Source organism: the organism of the source record quoted next, unplaced genomic scaffold, assembly GCF_019419815.1.
Source record: "Pyrus x bretschneideri cultivar Hongxiangsu unplaced genomic scaffold, Pyrus_bretschneideri_v1 Contig7, whole genome shotgun sequence".
Lineage (NCBI taxonomy): Eukaryota > Viridiplantae > Streptophyta > Magnoliopsida > Rosales > Rosaceae > Pyrus > Pyrus x bretschneideri.
In genome coordinates, this window is record NW_025999809.1 from 2,578,054 (window position 1) to 2,585,335 (window position 7,282).

Consider the following 7,282-nt stretch of genomic DNA (forward strand, 5'->3'; position numbering starts at 1 on the left):
TTTCCATTTTCAATCCCATCATCTTCTTCTGGGTTCTGCAAATTCTGGTGGATTATTTGTTGCTGCTACTGTTGCCACTCCCCCATCATCCTTCCCAATCAATTTGCTGAGCTGCTTTTTCTTCAACTCGCTTTTCCTCTTGGGCTAGTGGCCTGTGGACGTGAGGAGCAAAAGGGAAGAGAGAAAGCTTCGGTAGGGTTTCTCGAGACTCTGCGGGAATGCTTTTCTGGAGGAACACAAAGGGTTGCGAGAGAGAGGTAGAAGACAGATAGAGCGCAAGGGAGAAGCTAGGTTGCACAAACACTCCAAAACTCTAAAGTGTTAGAGTATCAGACACTCCAACACACATTGAACACGGTCAAGACACTGCATGAGCCTTTTTGTAAATTTCAAAAACATTTTGGAACATTTTTAGAAATATTGAAATTAAAACCTAAAAATGTTCATGACCTACACCTAACTTCAATCCTCTTGTCTCGAATCTAGCCCCCCCCCCCTCTCCCGCCAAAACGACGACGACGACGACAACATGGTTCTCTTTCTTTTTAGTTCCTTAGCCACTTGGTTCCACATCCAATGCGCAACCTCTAGCATCTAGCATAAGTATTTTGTTATATTATGAATTCGAAGTATTTTTTTTCCTTAGATGTAATATTTATTTTACTTTAATTGTCGTGTTCGAGTTATGTCTATGATTTTATTTTTAAGATTTATCGTATTGTTGTATCCGTATTCGTGTCAATGCAATATAGGGAAGGAGCGAGCAATTGCCAGGAGAGACTATATCAATTCTGAGTTCAACAATTGTACTAGTTGACTTGCACAAAGTTACCAAAAGTTCTATGATGCGGAGTATCCTATGTCGATCTCCAAGAAAATCATCAAAGAAATGAAAATAAAAAGTAGACATGAAATCACCCAACTCAGGCACCTTTCGCGAAAAAATCATAGCGTTCACACACACGAAGAAAGACAAATTAAGGGCAAATCATCATTCACACCTTTTGCTAAAGCTAGCTGACTACTCAGAACTCACAAGTGGTGCATAGTGGCGCCAATAGGCCCCCCTGACGCGCTTTTACGTACAATGTTTTATTATAGATCCAATGAAATTTAATCCTGACAAATACAGCTAATCTACACCCAGTGGGTCACGTGACGCCCTTGTTATGTACTTGTTGTCTTGTTATTAGTTTAAGATGTTACAGTCCAAGATCTTAATTAGATTCAAATTTCGTAGATGACAATTTTGATATTAAATAAGATTATTCATTGTGTTGCTTAATTGAACTTCTTATTCTTTTAGTATAAAATATATCGTTGTACTAAAAAAAATATGTTAGGATAGCAAACCAAGTATAAGCAACTCTTCAATTAAGGATAAAAGTAAACATTAGAAAATAAGTGGTGGATTGCTATTACGGTTAGGCATTTCTCCTTGACTCACTGTAGATTAGTCTAGAAGATTGCTTATAATTAAAAAAAAAGAAAAAAAGAAAAAAAAGCAAGATGCTTCCCATTCATCAATTGACATGCGTTTACATAAACACTTCTTACCTACGAGGTTTTCAATTTTTCTAGTTTAGTGACCAACTAGAAACTGCAGCTCGCTCGTTGCAGTGGAATTAAAATTATAAGAATGATTATGTATGAAATATATAAAGGGAGTTTTAACGAAAAACCCACGGTATTGTTCACTTTAACGAAAAACCACATTTTTACACTAAAAAATCAAACCTGGTACTATTCACTTTATCCTTTATTTTGTCCTTATCATTAAAACTCAAAGTTTCCAAGCTCTTTTCATTAGTTTTCCTATATATAAAAGATTGGATCATAGAAGATTAGTATTATCTACTTTGAAAACAATAGAAAGGTTTTTTTCATACAAAAGATATAATTGATACACTCTACATACAAAAAATCGTAGAAACTTTTGATTATCTACATAAAACAAAATAGATCGAGACGTTTTTGAGTAGTTTTTGTGGTTTTCGATCAATAGTAGAACTTATATACAAAATATTATGAAACATTGGGTTATTTACATGCTAAAAGTACTAAGGAATATTGTTTGATTTACATTGAGAAAATATGACAAAAGTTGTTCACCGGAGCACCAAAAGTTCCACTCCACTACTCTTGATTGTCAAGAAAGTAGCCTAGGCAAAAAAAAAATGAAATATTAAAATACATGCAATTTATTTATACATCAACAGATTTATACTACGAAGAAAATAAGAATAAAGTATGGTTACCTAGTGTTTTTGGTGGAAATGAATCTGGTTTATACCAGCTTTTTTTTTTTTTTTGAGCCTAACATAGGTTTATACCAGTTAGAGAGAACTTTATTTTCAATGATTTAATAGGTTCTTATTTAGATCAATGCAATCTAATACTTAGTAGATGATGTTAAATATTTTGGAGATGTGAATACTGAGATTTTATGTTGTTACTAAACGAACAATAAGAAAACCTAGTTAACACCCATAGACTTATCCCCTATATTCTCAAGAGGACCCAATTCACTTCTTCATTCTACCTAACATGTATAACACTTAACACTTCACATGTAGCCTAAAACAATAGAACAATATCGGAAATGGTAGAAATCAAGCATTAATTTTGAAAGCCTGAAGTAATATAAATTAGAAGACAGGGCATTAATTAATTGGTAGATTGAAGCCTAACCAGTTTGCGACTTGCGAGTGGAGCTTGTTCTGTTCACTTCACAAAAGTCATAGAAATCACGACTCTAAACACTTGGGTTAGTAGGGATCTCTATGAATAATGAGTAGGAAAGAAAAGGAGAGACCGTACCTAGTGATGAGTCTGTTGAGCAAAAATTGTACAAAATATGTAAACAAATAATTCACTTGACACAATTTCACCCTCGTTCATTTTTCCGAAGAGGGTTTTATTAACTTGAGTTCGATCCATTCTAGGCTACGCGCCTATTAACTACAACCCTTCTTTTGGGAAAGGAATACCCTTTGATTCTAATATTAATAATTTGTAACTTGGGGATTCGGGTGTTTATTTGATTTTGTGACTGCATCTACGTAGAGCCCTAGATTGCCTACTTACCCTCGTTGAGGGATCAAGCTACTCGTAGTTCCTTATGTATTTGTTGGGGTTTAATACCTTGTGCAGTTTTAGCTCATGTAGGCAAGGAGCATTTGATGCCTTATGCAGTTTTAGCTCGTGCGAGCAAGGACTTTGAGCCATTGGAGCATTTGATGCCTTGTGCAGTTTTAGCTCATGCGAACGAGGACTTTAAGCCGTTGGAGCATTTGACGTCTTGTGCAGTTTCAGCTCATGCGGGTGAGGACTTTGAGCCATTGGAGCTTTATGCAGCTTCGTGCCATTTAAGTCTTGTTACGGCTTTGTGCCCTTTGATACTTGATACGACTTTGTGCCATTTGAGATTTTGTTGCGGCTTCGTGCCATTTGATATTTGACTTTTCTTCGGCTTCGTGCCTTTTGGGATTTGATATGGCTTCGTGCCATTTGAATTTGGAGCAGCTTCGTGCCATTTGTATTGGCTTTGTGCCATTTGTTAGTGGCTTTGTGCCATTTAAGTATTTGGAGCCGCTTTATGCCTTGAGCCTAATTTGAGCGTACTTCAAGTTTGTAAAAAAAAAAAAAAGGCCCATGTATGCTGGAGCTGCTACCACAATATGATTGGGAGACTCGGTGCTTTTTTTTGTTCTTGAGCCTATGCCTTTGGAGTCTTTTCCTTTTGCTGTAAGAAAAAGATCATATGATGTTGATCCATGGTTGCTAGTACGAAGAGGCCAACTGGTATGAACTCATTCATATTTGTTTTTTATTCATAGGACTTATTCTCTTTGAGAGAGTAAAATAAAGTCCTTGATAATTTCCCAATTTCCTTTACATGCTGTAGAGACATCAAGAGGCAAATTTTGTTTTGTACCCTTTGTCATTTTGTCTCCATATTTGCTTGTTTCATTAACCATATTCAATCAATGGTGCCATGCTCATAATGCCCACGTGAGTGGCATTCCAAATTTTAGAGGAGCTTTTATTTCCCTCCCTTGCTGTTTGTTTCTCTTTTTTTTTTGGCTTCAGATGGATAGCCTCAAAGTTATCAAGTTCCTTGTAACTTGCATTTGTTTCGTCTTACATACTGCGGCTTTAATTGCAACTTCAGATCATCTTCGATTCACCTCTAGATTCACCTCACGTGCTGGCTTTGGGTCGAGAACAACCACATCATATTTTGGTATGTCTTTGTGATTTGCATGGACTCGCTCTTGCTTTTGCCGTGACTTTAATTGTATGAAGACTTAAATTTTCTTCACCACTGAAGCTTGCTAACACCCATGTGATGAACATTTTCTTTTTGACTTTACCATTGAAGCTTGCTGACACCCATGTGATGAACAATAAATTTTCTTCTTTTTCGTCTTTATTTTCCATTTTTCTACTTTTCTTTTGCAGAGTTCGCAGTCTCCATTTTTTTTCTTATCTTTCGAATTCCTGACACAAAGACTTTGGGTGGAACTCTTGAACAATACGTTCTCTTATTTTCCCTTTTGTTTTGTAGCGTCTGTCAATCTTACTTACTTTTCCTTTGCAAACCTTCTTGACCATTTTTTCTCATCTTTTAAATTCCTGACACAAAATACTTTGGGTGGAACTCTTGAACAATATGTTCTCTTCTTTTCCCTTTTGTCTTGTAGCATCTGTCAATTTTACTCACTTTTCCTTTGCAAACCTTCTTGAATCTGAGCAGCCCTTCGTGTTCTCTCCTCTGTTATTCTCCCTGCTCTCTAACAGCTTTTTGTCGTTTCCCTCTTGCTGTGTCGTTGGCTGCCTTCATCTCTTATTGCCTGCTTGTCGCCCGATGTCACTTCGCCGTGGCCGCTACGCACCGTTGTTTCAAGGCTTCCACCGGCTGCTGCATCCACTACTCCTTCGGCGCCATTGATGGGCGGTGGTGTTGGAGTGGTGATCTCCGGCTACGGGTGTAGTTTGTACGATTGCTGCACTTCGCTGGGCTCGCGGAATTGAACGGTAGTCGTAATTGCAGCGGGAGCGGAGCATCACCGCTGGGCAGAGAGGGAGACAGAATTGTTGCAGTCGTGGGTGCTACACTGCTCGAGATTGGCGGTTTGGGGTGCGAGTTTTAACAGCTTGGAGGTCCCTGATGTCGTTGTGACCATTGGGTTGAGAGGATAGATGAAGATCTTCTTCAAGTTGCATAGTGCACGAACTCCATCTGGAAGACCACCGGAGACGACGGTTGGAGATGTGGCATGACTGCTATTTCCGTTTGGGTTTTTGTCTAACGTCGACGGTTGCTAGCATATAAGTTCTTGTTACTGACCAAAGTTTTTAAAGACAACGTTGGCCTGCAAAATAAATTTACTGGAGAGAAAATGAAGAGAAACGAAACATAGTTTCGTCATCTCTTCCGGCAGTACTTCGTTGCTTATTTCCTCTCTCAATTTCTATCTCAATTCCCGCAGCGTACCTCCTCTTTTTTCTGTGTCTCGTCCCTTTGCTTTGGTTCGATGCCTTTTTATAGGCGAACAGTGGACATGGCAGTTGAAGTTAGTGGGATGCTACTTTCCAGGGGTGTGGAGATGCTGAGAGAAAATCATCACTTGAGTGGAGAACGTGGGAGTTTTAGAGGGTTCTAGATACACACCTTCTCTATACCCGGTTGCCATGTAGATGACAAACTCCTTCAGACTTGGCATACGTTGAGGTCCACGAGTGCGGGCGTAGAGTTTTTTCCTCTCTTTATTTCTTATATATATAATATAAATATAGTTTATACTAGCAATTATGCCCGCGCGTTGCCGCGGGTTTAAAAAGTGTATAAAATTTTTAAAAAGTTTTACAGATATGTATATGTATTAATCATATTTATAGCAAGGAACAAACATATAGGCATAACAGATGGTTGAGTTTTGACTTGATAATGAAGCAATTGTAAGAAACAGTTCAGCTGTAATTCAAAGGTTAAAGTTGTGTTGTAGTGTGTGAAAGAATGTTGATTGAAGCGTGAGTTCGCAAATGGTTCTTAAGTCTATAAATTGATGGTTAAGATGCAGGAAAGTGTTAAGGCAATTAGTATTGAACAAGGCAAGAAATACATTGTTATTGTTAATAACTAAAATAGCCAAGAAATAATTTGATCAAAACACAGAAAAGATAGTGTTAGAATGGTGTACCTTATGATGAAGGGTGATTGGAGACAATGTTGTATACAGAAATTGGTTGGTGTGTCCACTAAAGAGTAAATGTGTGAAAAAATATGTTACAAAAGAACAGTAGATGAAGACTAAGTTGAAATGCAAAAGAACAGAAATTGGTTAGTGTTACCCTCAAGCAATTTAAAACTCGAAAAGATGCCCAAATTGTAGTTATCCCCTGCAAAAGAAACCGGCAAACAAAGAAAAAAGAACAAATGATGAGCAATAAAACTCACAGACCATAATACACAAAATTCCCTATAATGTAAATTGATAAAGCATTTTACCCAATCCAATTGAATTCCTGATCACAACACATAAGATAAACTAATAAACCATTTTATCCAAATAACCATTTAATTTTAAACATTTAAAACCGAAGAGAACCAAACGGGCATATTTGGAAAAAAAAAAAAATTTAGTGTTTTGAGTATCTAAATCTCACCCTCAACACTTTAAAAATGCAGAGGTCCCAATGGAAAGAGAACTTGCAAAACACAAACACAAAATATTAAACAAACAAACAAAGATAAAAAAAAAAAAAAATTTTAAAACCGACAATGAACTATAAAATTCAAAAATCCCAGGACACAAAATCACAAACGACACAAAAATTAGTAATTAAAGTTATGAAAAAACAGACACCGCTTGACACCAAATGGCTTGACGCCAATGATGACCCCAAAGGCAAGCAAAATCCCAAACCAGTTAAGAAAAAATTAAGAGTCCATTCCTCTGTCATATTTTTTTCCCCTGTTTTGGCTACCCCTAATCCCAAATGTGACTTCAATGCTCTTTATCCCCTTTTTCTCCCACCCTAATATCTCACTTGAAAAATCTTAACGATGCTGCCTTCCCCCGCCAACAAACCCTCAACACCCTGTAATGCTATTTTCTTCCAAATCTATAACAAACAATGCATGCATAAACACGGTAGAAATTTGCAAAAACCCACAACACAACCTAACTAAAAATCTCACGGATCAAAAGTTTCACCCAAAAGAACCCCCGGTCTCTCTTATCAAATGAAAACTCCAAAAGCAATTCAATGGTTG